Here is a 19,818-nt window from a genome sequence, read left to right as displayed (position 1 = left end):
TTAGAAATCTCTAGCTAAAAGTATATAGCTTGCAACTTTAGTCAATGATAGTTTCCTAATTTAGGAATTGACATGAACACATGGTCTTTTGTTTGTTGTCCCTCTGGGGTATTTCTCTCTAGCATCAGAAAGTGGCTTTAACCACCTCCAGAATTGATCCATTTCCCCTATTTGACAAGAAAAGTCAGTTCAACAAGATTCTGCCTGTTACTCTAGTACCATCTTGTTTTTAGAAACAGCAATTGCTCCAACTTTTCCCTTTGATCTGCATGACCCAATGAGTTGATTTCCTAACAAGCTGACCTCTCAATTTCTTCATGCTTCGAAAATAAAAGAATAATGATATTGAAGCTGCTCAAGCATCATTAAGGAAAACTTAATGTCCTAAATATCCATTCTGTCACTTGTTGACTAGGTCTGAAGCTAATGCATTTTTGCAGTACAACAAAATGTTTGTTCCCGCAGAAGACTAAGCCCTGCTCCTTAAATTGTGCTTTTATTAATGAGCAACACAGAAATCAATTTATTAAAGGAAATACATATCTCGGTTGTTTTCAAAGTGCCCCATTTAGAGAGAATGAAGAGATTGAGAAAATTGAAGTAACCATAGGATTTCTCTCCACTTAACTGCCAATCTTCTAAAATGACAGGTCTATATTTATTTTTTCCACCAATTCATTCTTTATTCCTCTTCTAATCTTGCTTCTGGCCCCACTGGTTGCTCTAAGAGTCATCAGATACTTGCTAGTTTTCAAATTCACTGGCTTTTACTTAGTTCTCATACCCTCTGACGTTTGGCATTGTAGACCCACCTTTTCAAAACCCTCTTTTCCCTTTTTTCTATGGCTGTCCTCTCCTTGTTCTCTTCCCTTTTCCCTCATTCTTTGCTACCCGGAAGGACATTCCCCAAAAAAAGTATCCTCACACATGCTAACAATTTGGGATGCAGAAATATTCTACTTTCATGTAAAGCAGTGTAAGCGCATGGTGCTTAAAAATCGAGCTCTGGAAGCAGACACATCTGGATTTGAATCCCAAATGTACTTTATTTCTCTGAACCTCAGTTTTTATCTGTAAAAACGCATCACAAAAAAAATTTTCTAAGATTTATTTGAGAAGATTCAGTCAAACAATGTTTGAAAAATGTTTATCAAATTCATAGCACATGAATTGTTGAATACATATAGTTATTATTATTATTATTTTTCATTTCAGCGGAATGAAACAGACAAAATTAAAAGCAGATCAGCAGATGAGCACCAGAGATCAGAATCAGAGAGTTAACTAAGTGTCAGTTGGGTTTCAATTTGCTTGAATAGAATCACAAATTTAGGGAGCTAGAAAAGACCTTAGAGTCTGGGGCTCAGCAAGCTACAGGCCACAGGCCAAACACAGCCCACCACCTGTTTCTGTAAATAAAGCCACGCCCATTCTCTAGTGTCACCTGTGTCTGTTTTCACACTTCAATGCAAGATAGGTAGTTGCGACAAAGACCATACCACTTGTAAAACCTAAAATATTTTATAGAAAAAGATTGCTGATCCTTAATCTATTCCAAACTCTTCGTATTCCAGATGAGAAACTTAAATACAATCATTTAATTCAGAACATTGCTAAGAAAATTGTGACTATATCATCTTTGATAGCTTAGAGGAAGCATGTATGTAGACTGATTACTGATATAAATGAAACCTGCTTCAATTTATTTTGTTGTTTCTGTGGCACAACTGTAGTCCCTGGAAGCCCTGCACAGCATAGGATTTTATCCTGACACTATATACATCTAGCACTTGCACTGTAAAAGGGACTCTAATTCCCATTAGGACCAGCAGAAGTTGAGGTTTGAAAAAAAAAAGGCAGTATTAGCCCTTGCCAAGAGTAGAGTTTTACGTAACATAAAGAAAGGTGGCAGCTTCCAGTTTCAGCCCAAAGTAGGAATATCAAGTTGCTGCAGAAACTGCTGTCCTCTAGAGATTGAAGACCCGGATGAACTCAAAAGGCAACTTTTTATTTCCAGGAGATGGCTTGCTTTTGCTTGCTGATTAGAAGTCACAGATATTTCTGGGAAGGAGCAATGGATCTTTAGAGAGGTTAGAATGCTTTTCGTTTCCTAGTAACTACTAACAGAGGTTAGTAGGAGTCAATGAGACCAAACACAATGTAGGAATAGGGTGGTACCTTGCCTTTGAGTCTGAATGTAGAAAATGTCAGTGCTTTTTCTCAGAAAGGAGCATTTCATGGTTGCAGCTTGAATTTGCTTCTATTACATTCTCTCCCAGTGTGAATATCACAAATAAAGGCCACTTCTGTGATTCAGGTGAGTGAGACTTAGTTTCAACTTAAAATGTCAAGAAGGGTTAGGTGCACACCTCTTCTGGCAGTGACCCAGCAGGGCAGAGGAAAAAAAAAATTTACCTTTTAGGAAAACCAACTCTATTTTATTCTATGCTTCAGGGAATGGAAATAACCCTAAATTCCCCAAAGTGTTTAAGGAATGCAAAAACAATCTATAGCTTTTGTTACCAGAAGCATCCTTTTATGATCCCTAGGGTATTGTCCTGAGATCACCTATTTCAGAATCACCAGTTGTGGTTGCTAAAAATGCAGATTTCTGTGCTGGCTACCAGAGACATTTGGAATCATTTCCCTGTGTAACATCCTCAACAAGTTTCCTAGTTGATCCTCATGTTTGGGAGCCATGGGTCCATTGGAGAGGGAACACCCACTAAATATTTTAGCTCTTCTGGTGTATGGATTTGTGAATTGGAGTATTTCATGTAAAATGAGTATTATATTATCGACCCAGCTAACCAATAAAATGTTCTTGAAAATTAAATGAGCCTAAAGTGTCAAGCCAGTGCAAAATATAAATACCTGGAAGAGATTAGTGCACTGAGCTTAAATAGCTATACCGCCTAAAGATGCAGGTATGCAGAATGTCCCATGTTTGATAAAATGGCTTTTTTAATGTACTCAAGGAAAAATATTCTGATTTTATCAAACATAAGCTTGGCTTTTCATGCATTGTAGTTTCCCCTTATATCTCTTAAATTTGATGGGCCAGACTAAAATCTACTAACTGTTCCCATGAGAATGAAGAAAATCTCAAAAATAACTAATTTACCAACCATTCGTGCTAGTACTGTCTGTTCCATATAGTATGCACAATTAATACATCTTTGGGGCAGAGCTTTAGCAATGCAAGATGAAAAACCATCTAAACATCTGAATATTGCTACAGGCTAAACTAATGAATATTTCACTCTCACCACCTGCTTCATAATCCTTCTCCTGCCTAAAAGCCATGAGATTACAAAACCCAATTCCATCTTCTCTGGGGCTTTGCACCTCTGTATGCACAACTGCCAAATCCCTCTGGTATTTTACTGACAAAACAAAGGCAGCAAAACAGACCTGATTAAAGTCACTGCTACTAGGAAAATCCCAAACCTGTTCATTTGCTCTTTTCTGCTACAGCATACAGTTCTGAAATGGGGCTGCCCTGCTGACCTTTTGACGACATTATGGCTCCTGGGACTAAGGAATTAAATAGCCCCTAAAACTAAGCAACACCACCTCATACCCAACTTAAAAAAAAGATTGATTAAAAGATAAACCTGAGGGTGGGCCACAGTGGCTCAGCAGGCAGATTTCTCACGTGCCATGCTGGAGACCTGGGTTCAGTTCCCGGTGCCTGCCCATGCAAAAAAAAAAAGATAAACCTGAGAATACTGCTACTGATAATAAGTGACATGTATTGATTATGTGATTAACATAAAGTGCTCATAATACATTACCTTTTTTAATTCTCACAACTCTATGAGGTAGATATTATACCCGCCTTATAGACCACAAAAGTGAGAAAAAGCTTAAAATTACAATGACTATCCCTGTATCTACTGTCCTGAAAGTCACCAGTTAGGCAATCAACTCAGGTTTATTTGGCTCCAAATAGCACAGTTTCAACCACTACACTAAGACAGACTTCGATGACAGTGACGTATCCTTTCCGTTAGCACATTCTTTCTAGTTTTAATTGAATCAGATTTTTCTCTCAGTCATCATCATTTTTTTTTTAAATCGAGGGATAATTCCAACTTAAGGAATTGGGCCTTTAACAAATATAGTAGGTGCTCAGTAAATATTTGTTAAAATAATGAATGAATACTTCAGAACTCAGAGGCCCTGATCAGTGTTTAAAAATCCCCAAATCCTGTAATAAACAACCACCTGTATCATACTCATGCCAGATATTCAGATTAGCAGTTCTTCATGGGTAACTTGTTATTAATAGCAATTCGTGAAACACAATTTATAAATTATTTACTTTTAAAGCAGTTTAGAGAAAATCCAAGGGTTTTTAAAGAACACTGTTTTCACTTGCATCCTTAGTCCCAGGAGCCATAATGTCGTCAAAAGTTCCTGGTATAGGAGATCTCGAGGTCCAGTTATAGCTTAGGGGCTATATGAACCCTATATGCAGGATAGAAATATGAACCTCAACTTCCAGACATGTTGTTCCTTCAGAAAATCTAATTTAAAAAGGAAATAGAGCTAATTTTGAAAGCAGCCAAATACTATAGGTGTAAACATAGATTAGCACCAAACTATACTAAAGACCAACATGCAATTATAGCTATTTCATGTGACCAAGGTGAATGGACAGAGTTCAGAGAGTCCTTGTTTTACTACACACTCCAATAAATAGACTCTGAATTCAGGCCTGGATGGATGCCCCGAAATCTGTTTTCCTCTTAATTCTCCCATCTTTTTCTCCAAACCATTCCAGACTGCTTGCTCTTCATTATTTTGACCACCAAGGAAACAGGTGGCTCTTCCATCTGGATCTCCAAGTTTTACTCCATTCTGACTACTTCAAAATCCCCTGAAGTCTCAAACCCTTAGGTCTTGTTCCAATTATTTCAATTGCTAGGTCTTTGTGTCAAAAGCAACAGCAACCTAATTCTAATTACTTGGGGCAAAAACAAAGGAATTAAGGAACTGTCATGGAATTGAAATAAAAATAGGATGACCAAGCCATTGGAAAGCAGGGATGCAGTTAGGCCTCAGGAATAATTAGAAATAGTTATTCAAAGCTTTCAGAACTTTACTTATGTTTCTCATCTCTGCATGGCTTCTCTAGTTGTTCTTACTAAAGTCCAGCTTTTTTTCATGTTGGGAAATATGGCTACTGACTACTGACAGCTTGAAGTTTTATGTCTCAGAGCTTTAGCCAGCAGAGTGGACTAAACTCTATATTACCAACAGCAAAACTTAAAAGGAGAGGATTCACCACCTCAGCTTCAGTCAGATACTGTAGGGAACTGAATTTTGTGCCCCAGTTTGGACGTGTTCTTGGTCATGGTGGATATGTTTTTTTTTTAAGTTAAATTGTGACCTAACTGAATTAGATTGGGCTTTAATCCATATTACTGAGTCCTTTACACACACAGTAAGAGTCAGGTGGAAGAAGAAGCCACAGGGAGCAGCCCAAAGCCGAAGTCAAGGGACTCTAGAGGAGAAGACATTGCCATGTGCATTGCCATGTGTCAGAAAAGCCAAGAAACCCCAAAGATTGCTAGCCAGCCAGAAGACACTGAGGAAGGAAAGAAGCCTTTTAGTCTCTGAAACCAGGAGCCAATAAATTCCTGTTTTTAAGGCAACACATGATACGGCATTTGTTTTAGAAGTTAGGAAACTAAAACTTGGAGAAGGAAGGGTATTCCTACGTCTGCCATAACAAAGTACTGCAGACTTGATGACTTAAAACAAGAGAAGTATATTTTCTCACACTTCTGCAGACTAGAAGTCTAAAATCAAGTTGTTGATAGGGCCATACTCCTTTTTAAAGCTCTTAAGGAAAGATCCTTCATTGCCTCTTCTTAGCTCTAGTGGTTGCCAGCAATTCTTGATGTTCCTTGGATCATTGATGAATGGCTCCAATATCTGCCTTCATTATCAAATGGTGGGGTCCCCTGGCATCTGTGTCTAAATTTTCCTCTTATAAGGATGCCAGTTGTTCTAGTTTGCTAGTTGCTGGAATGCAATATACCAGAAACGGAATGGCTTTTAAAAGGGAGAATTTAATGAGTTGCAAGTTTACAGATCTAAGGCCAAGAAAGTGTTCCAATTAAAACAAGTCTATAGAAATGTCCAATCAAAGGCATCCAGGGAAAGATACCTTGGTTCAAGAAGTCCGATGAAGTTCAGGGTCTCTCTCTCAAGTGAGAAGGCACATGGCGAACACAGTCAGGGCTTCTCTCTCTGCTGAAAGGGCACATGGCGAATACGGTGTCATCTGCTAGCTTTGCCTCCTGGCTTCCTGTTTCATGAAGCTCCCCAGGAGGCGTTTTCCTTCTTCATCTCCAAAGGTCGCTGGCTGGTGGACTCTCTGCTTCGTGGTGCTGCAGCATTCTCTGCTTTCTCTGAGTCTCTCTGAATCTCTCATTCTCCAAAATGTTTCCTCTTTTATAGGACTTCAGAAACTAATCAAGACCCACTCAAATGGGTGGAGACATGTCATCCCCTAATCCAGTTTAACAACCATTCTTAACTAAATCACATCAACCAGGGAAATGATCTCATTGCAGTTTCAAATATACAGTATTGAATAGGGATTATTCTACCTTTAAGAAATGGGATTTATATTAAAACATGGCTTTTCTTAGGGGGCATACTTCCTTTCAAACCAGCACACCAGTCATTGGATTAAAGCCCACACTAATCTAGTATGACCTCATCCTAACTCAATCACATATACAAAGACCTTATTTCCAGGTAAGGTCACATTTGCAGCTACTGGGGGCTAGGGCTTGAATATTTCTTCTGCGGGAACATAATTCAACATACCATGGAGGGTCTGAGTACAATAATTGCCCCAGATTGCATCAAGTATCCACCCAAACCAAATAGTTGTAGTCAGAGTGGTGCTATCAAGTAAGAATATGGCATACCCAGAAGTGACCATGGAGATGGAAGCAGGAGGCACTCCAACTAAGAGGGTGCTGAGAACATAATTTTTTAGATGTCTGCTATACCTCAATGTGCAAAAATATAGTTCCTTAGAGCTACATCTGGGGAATCTGACATATTAAATAAATATCTTGGACATGAAAACTGGCAATGAAGTTGTTTTTTGCTAACAAAGGAGAACAGTCTGAAAGGTCTGATAAGAACTCAAACTCTCTCAACAGGAAGTATTAGCATCATGTTTTGTCATTGTTGTTGTCTTGGGCTGAATAATAAGAATTTATTGGCTCACATTTTCAGAAGCTAGAAGGCTTACTTCCTCCCAGAGTCAGTATTTTCTGGCTAGCTGGAAGCTTTTCCATCACATGGCAATGCACATGGTGATGTCCTTTCCTTTCTCTTTAGGATTCCATTGACTTACAGCTTCTGGCTGCTCCTTCTGGTTTCTGTTTTCATGTACTATTTTCTTTGCTTATAAAACCTTCAGCCAATTGGATTAAGGTCCCCCCTTACTCAGTTTGGGGACACCTGAATTAATAACATTTTCCAAGTTTCTGTTTATAAATAGGCTTATACCCGAAAGACCAGGGGTTGGGACTGAACATACTTCTGGGAAACATGATTCAATCCCCAACCAGAATATTTACTTGGTCAGTAAGAGTCAGTATTCTTTCGTTTGTCATCTACTTCTTGCTGTTGTTCTTACTAAGGAATCAGAGCAAATGATAGTGAAATATTAGAGTTAAATGAGCATCTATTTTTAAGATGCTGAGATTGTAGACACTTAAGAGTAGAACGAGAAGAGATGCTTCAGATTTTCTATATAATTTTCACTGAGTACTTGAGTCTATTTTAAACATAGTTCTTCTGGTTCACTAGCTGCCAGAATGCAATATACCAGAAATGGAATGGCTTTTAAAAAGATGAATCTAATAAGTTACAAGCTTACAGTTCTAATGCCATGAAAATGTCCTAATTAAAGCTCTCTCCTCATTCTCAAGTCTATAGAAATGTCTAATCTAAAGCATCCAGGGAAATATACCTTGATTCAAGGAGGCCAGTGATATTCAGGATTTCTCTCTCAGCTGGAAGGGCACAGGATGAACCTGGCATCTGCTAGCTTCCTCTCCAAGCCTCTTGTTTCATGAAGCTCCCCAGGAGGCATTTTCCTTCTTCATCTCCAAAGGTTGCTGGCTGGTGAACTCTGTGGTTCTCTCATCCTTCTGTCATGGTTCTAAAGCTCTCCCCTCATTCTCAAAAGGTCTCTGAAATGTCTCCTCTTTTATAGTATTCCAGTAAACTAATCAAGACCCATGCAGAATGGATGGAGACACGTCTCCATCTAATCAAGTTTAATACCCACAATTGATTGAGTCACATCTCCATGAAGATAACCTAATCAAGTTCCCAACCTATAGTACTGAACATGGATTAGAAGAAACCGTTGCTCTCACAGGACTAAAACATGGCTTTTCTAGGGTACATAAATCCTTTCAAACCAGCACAGTAGTCTACAACTTTATTCAACAGATAGAGGCTATTAGACTGCTCAGGTGCTGCTGCTAAATAATGCAATAATCCTTATACAAAGTGGTTAGAAAAAGTTAGGATCCATTTAAACAAATAGCTCAAGCTGTTGCATAAATGCATGGGGTGTGTGTGTGTGTGTGTGTGTGTGTGTGTGTGTGTGTGTGTGTGTTAGCATATTGAAGGAGTGATATGTGACTCAAAAAATTGCAAAAAAGAAAAATGATCAAAGTATTTATATAGTTTTAGGAGAAAGGAATTTGAAGTTAAGATAACCTGGGACTGAAGTTCACTATTGGTTGGGTCATTGGGTTGGCCTGCATATAAATTTCAGAAGTATAACATCTTTCCCAAAGGATGGTTTTTTAAAGTTGCATTTTGTAAGACTAAATATGTACTTCTGGTCATTTGAATGTCCTATGCTATAGTTGCTTCATCTTATTGGCCCCAGTCCAGTCCAGTTTACAGAAAGAGCTTTCTTTTTTGCATATTTAACTTAGTCTCTTATTTTTTCATTGTCTTTCATCAGCCTGCCCTATTAGTTTATCTGTTTACATTATGGATTTTTGTGTGTGTTTTTATTTTGCATAGGCAGGCAATGGGAATCAAACCCAGGTCTCTGGCATGTCAGATGACAATTCTGCCACTGAGCCACTATTGTACTGCCCTGCATTATGGTTTTTAAATTAAATGTGACAGATATGTTCAATTACCAGAAGAATTGTAACTCTTAGTCATCTGTCAAGCAAAAAAAAATCTTAATTTCAAATGTTTGCAGACCCAGAATCTCCATTAAATTTTCTACTTAAATATTCCATCTTTGTATTTAACAATATTTTCCTTAACATATTAATCATAGCTATTATGAACTCCTTATACACTCTCATATTTGTATCATCTCTGAGTCTGCCTTTATTGATTATTTCTCTATATATATTAGTCACTTTTCCTGCTTTTTTGTATATCTAGTAATTTTATTATATACAGGGCATTATAAATGATACACTGTACATGCTCTGAATTATGTTATCTTCCTGTGGAGAATGTTAAATTTTTATTTGGCAGACAATTAAATTACTGGAGCATCACACTGATCCTGTCATATTTAGGTTTTAGACTTTGTTAGTGTGGGTCTGTCTAATTTTGCCCTTACTCCTAGAGCCTAGCCCTAAGTCAAGGACATGTTCCTTACTTTGTGTGTGATATTGCTGGAATTCAACAAGAAGCCTAAGGTATTCACTATCTGGATCCCTAAATCTCAATATCTCCTCAGAAGTGTGCAATCTCAGAAATTTCTTCTTAGCTCTCAGCCTCCCTGAATCTGTCATCTGATGTATATCCTGAATTCTCGTTGTTTGAGTACACCACTTATGAGTCATCCAAGGCTGAAGATTTTTTTTTTTTTTTTTTGCATGGGCAAGCTCCGGGAACCAAACCTGGGTCTCCAGCTCAGCAGGTGAGAATTCTTGCCACTGAGCCACCATTGCATTGTCCCTGAAGGTAATTCTTCGTGTAAATGTGGGACCTTTCTCTGCAGTTGTCTCCACCCACCCCACCCCACTCAAACCTCAGCCACATTGGTAAGCCCAAATGCTAATCACTTTCCTACGACAGCAAGATTTCTTCTTTGTGCTTGGACTCTGTTTCCCTGTGTCATGGTTTGAAATTGCCCTTAGGGAGAAATCCAGGATGAAAGCAGAGTGCTCCTCAGAGTGCTTCCCTCAAGTCAAGGATCATAGCCTCCATTGGTGCTGCCCATTCCCTGAAAATAGTTCTTTTGTATATAGTTTTGCAAATTTTATGTGCATGTGGTACAAATGGAAATTTGATGCCAGCTAATCAATCATGACAAAAACTGAAAGTCAGAGAAAAAATTCTTTAAAACAGAATTAAGCATTCACGATTCAGTTTTTGGCTTCTCCATATTCCTTTTTCTCTTCTTTTTCCATGGCTTGCTAATGATAACAAAATAAAAGTATATTTCCAATCCGTAATTTCTAAAACAAATATAACCCTCTGTGATGTCAACTTGGTTCTGGTATGAACTTGGTGAAGCAATTATGCCCAGTTGTCTGGTCAGGAAAGAACTGGCCATATCTTTGCTGCGAGGTTATTTCCTGGCTGGTTGATAAATCCAAGGCTGGTGTATTAAATCATCAGTCAATTGATTGCATCTGTGACCAATTACATCTGCAATCAACTAAGGTGTATCTCCCACAATGAGATAATCCAATCCATTGAAGGCTTTTAAGGAAGAAGAGAGACTCTTTCACTGCTTCTTCAACCAGTGAGCCTCTCTGTGGAGTTAGTCCAGACCTTTTATTGGAGCCGCCAGCTCCACAGCCTGCCCTACGGATTTTGTACTCTTCCATTCCCACAGTGGCATGAGACACCTTTATAGATCTCATATTTACAGATCTCTCCTGTTGGTCTGTTTCTCTAGAGAACCCTGACTACACACCCTCCTATAAGAAGAATCAGTACATTATTTTCCTAGGGGAAAAATTCCAGTCAATGAACAATTGGTATCTGGATATCTTACCTTCTATAGCTCCATGAAAGAAATACGTGTTCTAAAAAGCTTCAATAACTGCCTAATTACTTAAAAGGAACCTTATGAGAGAGGAAAGGCCAATACTACAAACTTCAAACAGTCGAGGCACAATGGAAATTTCTTAGGAAAAGTTACAGGTTCGGGGCTAGCAGGCTTTCCAGAATTTCACATCCCATACAGAAGCACACTTTGAGCACAACAGATGTATTTGAGTTGTGTTCCAGGAAATGAACTCTAATTTCCTGTCATTTCACATATTTACAGAGAGGTTGGAAGTAGACAGTGATCACCCAAACCACACGGGAAGAAAATTTTAGTCTTTACCATTGGAGCAGCAAAGCTCCAATGCTGCTTTCTGTTCTCAGATGCCAGTGGCTGCTAAGCTTGCACATCCACATGTTTTCAGCTAGGGGCCTCAAAGCACTCCTTGCTAACCAGCCAAGCCTACGTGAGGGAGATTTACAGGCTTGTCTTTCTTCAACCTGTAAATGGCTGCCTATAGGAGATTTCAAGGTTATCAGGAAACTTTTTTCTAGCAGGCTCTTTGTTTCTGGCTAAAATACAAATATTGCTAGGAGAGGTGTTACACATTAGTCCACTACACCGCAGAACAACGCATTTATTGACTCCTTTCCTGATAGCTTGTTTTAGCAGTTTAGATAAAGTAGACTCCAAGAGCTATGGTTGAGAAAGGGATGTAGATGGGAGGAGGAACAAAGAAATATGAAGAAAGAAATTCAAAGGCTTGATAAAATAGCTACAGATTATGCAGACTTTGTTCTTGTTGACGTATCTGGGTAATGGCATTGACATATCTCTTTGAGGACACATTAAGGTTGTGTATATCACTTAACACAGTATTTTTCAATCTTGGACTATACAAGATTATCAGCTTGGGTGGTTTTTAAACTCCAGATGCTCAAACTAACCCCCAAACCATTTATATTAGAGACCCCAGACAGCAGTTTTTAAATTTCCAATATAACACTGAGGTTAAGAATCCCCTCAAATTCTCTTGACTTCAGCTCTCTCCTGTAAAAAAAAGAATGAAGCATTGATTAGATGAACCCTAAACGTTCTTGCAGCTCAAGTTCTTCAACTCCGTGACCTGTATGAGATTTCCTTTAGTCAGTGTTCCCCAATGTTCTCTCAAAAGCTATGAGAGTCCAGTGAGATAATTTCTGCATTAACTTTATAACTTTGGTAAATACAAATGTTCTGCAAAGTTCATATGTTTCATAAAGTATTTGCTATCTCTGCTCCCCTAGTCACTCATCAGAGGTAAAAAATGGATATTAGCTGTCCAAAAAAAGCACATGTGTAAACTGTAACATGTTATAAAACTAATATCAGAAGAAGAATGAACCCTTTTTTGCAAAATACAGGGAAATGCCTGCTTATTAACACTGTGCTATTGCGGAAATTATATATAAATGTTTTCATAATTACAGAATCAGATTCCATGTATAAAAAACCCAATTATTTGCATGACTCATTTGCAGAAGACTTTGAGTCTTGATATGTTCAGTTCTCTTCCTGTCTCTTCCCCCCAGAGTAGATGCCTATTGGGAAACATCATCATTGGTCACATGGGCTTTTATAGAAAGACTCTGGGGAGAAGGAGACCTGGAGACAGCCCACCTCCACATCACAATCACCTGCTGTGATCCATTCGGTCCATGGCAAGCATTTTTTATCCACAGTTCTTCCTACCTCACAAATGTTTTATAAAAGGAACTATGCTGATGTGTAAGACACTCCACAATACTATGAAGCAAGAAACCAAATAAATACAAGATGTTTACTTTGCCAGAAGGCAGTACTTCAGATGTCAAGCATTTTCTAAAGCTGAGTGACTTGTGATCTGAAGCAAATTGCCTCTGTTCACCACAGATGGTGCAACAGCTTCACCAACATTCTTCAATGCAGTCCTCTTATATTCTCCTTAAATATACCTGCAAAGTCAGGACTCCTCACCCATGTTCATACATTTGCTTCACCAGCAAGACCTTCTGCTTCTGCCCCATCTCTCCCACCCTCTCTTTCCCCACTCCCACCATGAAAATACCACCTGTCATTCAAGCTCCAGTTTAATAACAGCTGACATCATTCAGCATTTACTATATATCAGGAACTAAGCTGAATGCTTGATAGATAATATTTTTTCTAGTTCTTCCAACGTATCTACAAAGTAAGTTTTATCAATCCAGTTTAATAGAAGACAACTGAAGCTCAAAGAAATGAAACAGCTTATTCAAGATCACAAAGCCAGATTTCAAGCCCAGCCTGCCTGAAGCCCAAGCTGATGCTATTACCCACTGCATCACACAGCCCCTCTTACAACTCTGCATGAACACTTTCCTGACGACCCCTCCATACAGTGATTTCTCCCAGATCTAAAACAAGCTCCCCTCCAGTACATATTTTAACCTGCTTTACATTGTCTCAAGTATATTGTTGTGTTCTACTTTTGATTGCTTTACACTGTTATTTGATTTCAGATGAGTATGTTTTGTTTATTTCCCTAAGTGTATTATAAGCCTATTAAGGTAACAGAACTGTTCAAAGTGCCCAAATTCATTGTGTAGGCATAGCCCCAAACTGGTGGTCAATGGCCTATGTTTTTGTTACTCTTTTATCACCCAGCATATTGTCATGTACAGTACCCAGCCAATAAGCTATGTATAACCCAGTCATCTTTTAAGTGCCCAAATGAAGTGAGCTAAGTAACAAGGCATGAGACTGAGAGGCCAGCATAGGTTGAATCAGAGAAGGACACACCTATTTCTGGGGCATCTCAGATTAAGGATTCTAAGGTTGAAAAGATAGCTAGTGGAATTAAATAATGCATTTGTTTTCTATAATGTACAGAATGTTCGTTCACCAAAATGTTGGTATTAGACAGTATTACAAATAAACATGAGTCGTATTAGTTTCCAATCAGATGTTAATATTTACTAGTGTCAACTTTGTACAAAATGCTTTTCAAGATGCCATAGCACAAAGGTATAATCAAGCATAAAAATAAAATAGTATTTTACATTTTAAGAAGAGTGGACACTAAGTCTATCTATGCAAAGCAATTTGGTGAATTTAGAAAAATACTTAGAAATTCCAGAAGGAAAAACACATTTTTTAGTGCTTGAACTAAGTAGATAATTCTTCAACCAGAAAGAATAAGTTACATAAATGAGTATCTATTGATGACATGAAGTAAAACCTGATACTGAGAGGTAAAAATAATTGGCACTCAGGAGATACTGACCCCACCGAGATTTCCTGTACAAACCACAGTATAGTTTTTCAAATACCAGAGTAAAGGTTACCTAACATGGCTTCCTGGTGAGGATGAAATTACACCAATACTCATTTTTCTGATTCCAAACCTCTTGGCTAGGAATGCTTAAGCTCTTTCTTGAAACTATAAAGTGAAATATGAAAAGAAATAAGTGGAAGCAGATCGGCTGGGCCTTTCCTCCAGCAGTGCATCTGCTCACTCACCAGCAAACAGCCCCTGAGAACCTTCTTCTTAACGCACCCTGCATGGGGTACTAAGATGCTAAGCCAACACCTGACACAGGAAGTCAGAAACGTGAGATCTATGTCACTGTTTCTCACTGTGTTAGACGGAGAGCGTGAAGAGTGTTTTTCCTTACATAGGAGAGTGTTTCCGTTTGTATAGACTGAGATAATACCCACGTAATTTCCTTCAAAGGTGTCACAAGGGGGGGGGGTACGTCTCATGGAAAAGGCTGTACTATTTTGCCAGTGCAACAGGATCTTTCAAATAATAAATAACTACCTTTAAGTTTACAGAACCCTCTATCTGCAAATACCTTGTACCTAGGATCTCAGTTGGCATTTCTTATTCGTGCCTGTGAGACCTTCAGAAGTTTCAGCAGCAGGTTCCCACGATTTCCTGGCCTCTCTATCGCTACAGCTTTTCTAGCCATGTGATCTGACGGTCAACTTAATATAATGAAAGTAGCTCCAGATATGGCATCCAATGGCCCATGTTCAAATTTCAGCTCTGCCTCTCATCAGCCTGTGACCTTGACTTAACCAAAGTATGCCTTTGAGCCTCTGCATCTTTGTCTACAAAAAAGGAAAATAATACCTGCCTGCACTTACAGAATTGCTCTGAGGCTTAAGTTGAAAAGTACGCAAAAATGCTGTGTAAAAAAATCAACACTGTACAACTGTGGCAGAATTTTAAATGTTATGCGATAACCCTTTCCTTCCTACCAGGCAGCTGTAATTACTGTTAGGATCCTCATTTCTTTACTTCCAGTCTTTTCCCAATGTGCATATGTGTGTGCATGTGAAGGTTTACCAATCAAAAATTTATTTAATTATGATAAATTGTTTATTATACTTGCATAATTCATTATATATATATATATATTCTTAGATTAATAAAAGTTATTTTCAAACATGGTTAATAACAGTTTGGTATAATAAGCCCATCATATATAATATATTTGATGAAGTATGATATATACATGTATACATTTTCATGTCATTAAACATGATTTTAAAACATGGTTAATAACGGCTACTAATAAAATATAGTAGTTAATAATTCTACCCTATGAGTGAACATAACTTATTAGATCATTCTCTATTTTTTAAGTCATTAACAATGCTTTTTTTTTTTACATGGGCAGGCACTGGAAGCATTAATGATATTTGTTTCTAGTTTTTTGAAATATTTTGTTTTGTTATATGATTTTGCTATCCTAAACAAGGCTACAATAAGCATCTCTGTGCAAAAACCTGTCTATGAATCTCTAATTCCATAAGGAGATTTCTAGAACTGAAATGATTCTGTTTCTGAAGTGCTATATTGCTTAGACAGTATATGAGTGAATCAATTTTATAGTAGTCTTGTCAGAATGATTATCTATTTTAATTATTACTGATTTCATAGGCAAAAGTGATTATTTATATTTATATGATTATTGGTGAAGTAGAAATTTTTTCATGTTTATTGATTTTAATTATTTCTGCTATGAATTATCTCTTTTCCTCCTTGTTACATTTTCTATATTTTCCTTATTGATCTGTAAGCATTATTTTCACATTAAGGAGATTAATCTCTGGTTTATCATAACCCATAAATATTTCTGAATTTGTTTTGGCATTTTAACATTGCTTACTATTTTTAACACTGTAATTCTTCTAAGCTTTTTAATGTAAAATTTACCAGTCAAGGCAGATAACGGTGGCTCAGTGGCAGAATTCTCACCTGCCATACCAGAGACCCAGGTTCAATTCCCAGAGCCTGCCCATACCAAAAAAAAGTCAACAAAATTTCCCAGCCAGTTTCTCCCATTGCTTTCCTTTTGCACTTTAAAAACTAAGTAGGAGAAGAATGCATCCATTTACCAACTGATTCCTTTAATAAAAACTAGCCCCTATGCATAAGGACTTAGCAGTCTAGAATAAAGTTGAGGTGTGATGATGCTGATTTATTGCCATCCTGCTAGGAAGCCTGTTTGGAACCGTCAACAAGGCGAGTATTAAATCTCTCTGGTGCAGGAGGAGTTGGCACCAACCCCAACACAGCTCTATTTATAAGCAACATAGATACCTCCTGCACTGTGGCATTTGGTCAGTGGTAAGGACCCAGAAATTCTGGCACTTGGAAAGCAGAAGGTCTGTGCTGCTGCATCTGTAAGTTGGAGGGGGTCAGGCTAACTGACGCCAGGGAGGAACAATGGATAGGATGATGCCAGAATCAGCTCTTGCCAGAGAAGAGTGGTCTATAAATGTCTGAGATGTGAAAGCTGTCATTTAAAAAGTGAATCAAAAAACAGCCCAGGGCAGGCCAGGATGGGTCAGCAGGCAGAGTTCTGGCCTGCCATGATGGAGACCCGGGTTCGATTCCCAGTGCCTGCCCATGCGAAAAAAAAAAAAAAGCAGCCCAATTTACCTCCCAATTCTAAGGTTCTCTGTTTTGTGAAATGTATTTGAGTCTGTGTTGAGTAAGAACAAGTTTCTTGCTTACCTCACATTTAAATTCTACAGTTCTGTTTTTAGAAATACCCCTGAGCAGGCAAATTCACCCCCTTGATAGCATGAATATTAATAATGGCTGATAATACTAATAACTAATTAATACTGGTTAGGCTCTGATAATGGGGCAAACCCTGCTCTAAGTACTTTATATCCAGTAAACCCTTCAAAGCACTTTGTAGTGGTAGGAATGATAATTTTCTCCATTTATAGCTGAGGGACCTGAGGCAGAGAGGTTAAACAACTTGTCCAAGGCCATACAGCCAGCAAGATGAGTCAGGTTTGGAAACCAGATGGCCTGGTTTCAGAGTTGGCACCTTTATGCCCTATGAGGCTCTATATTTATTAATACAAATTTTGAGAACTCCTGGGATTGTTGTGAAGATTTAAATGAGCTAACCCATGGGAAATTCTTAGAAGCATGTCTGCTACCCAGTGAGCGCTTTATAAATGTTAACTATCCACTATCAAAATTTCACTTTGGTTGGGTTCTTCCTCTTTATGAGTCAATAACGTTAAAGAAGTGCTGGTGTAGTGATATAAATCACAATAAAACAAGGCAAAAGGCAAAAAGTAACATGATGCATGTGCAGGAAGGTGAATGATAATTTATAAGAAAACCGGAAGAAATCACAGGAAATCTACACCATGTAGGCAAACATCGTGTTCATTCTCTGAAATACACTTTCAGGATAGTGGTGAATTAACATAAGCTGTAATGCAAGATTGAAAAATAATAAGGTAATAGGCATCTATTTTTCATTCATTGCTTCCTCTTCAGGATCATTAGTTTTATTCACCTCTCTGCTAAGTGAAATCGATAGATGCATAAGTACATACATAACATAGAACCAGCAGTGAGTATGTTGTCTTATCTACTGAAGGACTATTAGATTATAGTCCTTTCCAATGGAATTCTATCTGGTTGGTTTTCTCTAGAAGTAAGGATTCTCTACAGTTCCTATGAATCAGACTCGCCAGAATTGCATTTACTCGTTGATGCTCGCCAACCTCGTTTGTAGTAGCAGTCAGGTCAGGCAATATTATACTGCAGGAACAAGCAGAATCATTTTATTTACAAGCGCAGAAGTTCATTTCTCCCTCATGCCTCATGTCATGGTAGGTGGGCTGCAGCTCTGCACTTCTCAGTCTGGAACCAGCCTAACAGAGCAGCTTTCATCTGGAACACTGTGGACATTGCAGCAGCAGGGAAAAAGGAGTGTGCCAAAGAATAAACTAAGCAGCTCTTAAATTTTCTGCCTAAGTGTGACATGCAGCTCTCCCACTTGCCTTCACTGGACAAGCCACACGGTCAGGCCCGTCTTCAGTAGGGCACAGTAATGCAATCTATCACATATCCCTACTTGCTACCACCATTGATACTTTTTTTTCTTTAATGTGGGCAGGAACCGGGAATTGAACCCGGGTCCTCTGGCATGGCAGGCAAGCATCCTTGCCTGCTGAGCCACTGTGGCCTGCCCCCCTATTGGTACTTTTTATTTTCCCTACTGAACGTCAATGGAATTCTATTTTTCCAGGGTAAAGGTAAATTGTCTTTACCATGTTTCCTCTTCATTTCTGAATGACTCCAGATCAATTTTGTGCAAATTGGGTTTGAGCATAGTATTACTATCCCAAATAGGACACACATTATGAAATGGCCAATGTTTTTTCTTCATAAAATTAGGTTAGAAGATGATGACATGATTCCATTCTAAAGCAAATGTTTATGAGTTTCTATCTTGTTTCTCCAGCTCTCTGTTAGACCAGTAAATGTATCTTCTATATCTTTTGCCCCATGGAGCATTGAGCTTACAATAATTACACCTTTTAGATTTACATCTTTTAGATTTTCATAAATATCTGCTAATAAATTGATAGCAAACTGGGTCATCTTCTAAAATAAAAACCATATCTTGAATCCTACTTCTACCACCAAACTGCTTTACAAGATTAAAAGGGCAGATTCATGTCTTTGGGTTTAGGAAATGATGTGATCACTATCACTCTTAATGGAATGGGTGAAATGGTGGGAGAATTCATTATTTAATGACAGTGATGGCTCTGAAAGCATTCTGTGATCCATGTGCCTTGTAAAGCCAAGCCTCCAAAGTCAAAGGGAGGGAAAAATTACTTTGGACATCATTCTCCCCATGAGTCAGGGGAAAACTAACTTTGTGTAATTTACCTCACACACAGTTTCCAAGATTATATTGACTAATTTGCATTTGTAAGAATCACACTAGAATTGAGGTAAAGCAAGTTATTTTTTCCATTTTTTCCATTCCCAGCCCTGCCATCAACCCACTCATTCTACCTAGAAGCAGACAGAAGCTATTCAACACAAGACACAACTGAGCAGAGAAAGTTGTCTGGCATATTCATTATGAGTTAGACTGCCAGCTCCATCTTAGTGCTGAGTGAGCCCAGACAATTTGTTTAGCCTTCCTGTGTTTAGTTTTCTCTATTGAAGAAATAATGTAAAGATTAAATGAGATTTTCTCCATAAAGCACTTAGCAACAGTGACTATCACTTATATCACTTGTGAGATTTTGTTACATTAAGCTTTGTATCCAATTGCCTATTGAAGGCCTGGTTCACGTTAGATTCTCAATAATTGTCTGATAAATGAATGAAAATAAAGTAGGCCATGGTTCATTGTCAAAGTATAAGCCTACACGAAAACCAGGTTTTGCAGCAAATGTGAAGTCAGAGAGATGTCTAAGGTAAAATATTCAGGTACCCAAAG

The 19,818-nt window shown here is 38.2% G+C and overlaps 1 long non-coding RNA gene across 1 annotated transcript in view; it reads right to left on the bottom strand.

The window, feature by feature from the left end:
- Nucleotides 1-19,818, bottom strand: part of LOC143649426 (uncharacterized) — a 100,025-nt gene that overhangs the window by 10,709 nt on the left and 69,498 nt on the right. The gene's annotated exons all lie outside the window — the stretch shown is intronic.

This window comes from Tamandua tetradactyla, chromosome 11 (assembly GCF_023851605.1).
Source record: "Tamandua tetradactyla isolate mTamTet1 chromosome 11, mTamTet1.pri, whole genome shotgun sequence".
In the NCBI taxonomy this organism is placed as follows: domain Eukaryota; kingdom Metazoa; phylum Chordata; class Mammalia; order Pilosa; family Myrmecophagidae; genus Tamandua; species Tamandua tetradactyla.
Note: the sequence above shows the minus strand (reverse complement) of the source record. Positions and strands in the feature narration are given on the sequence as shown.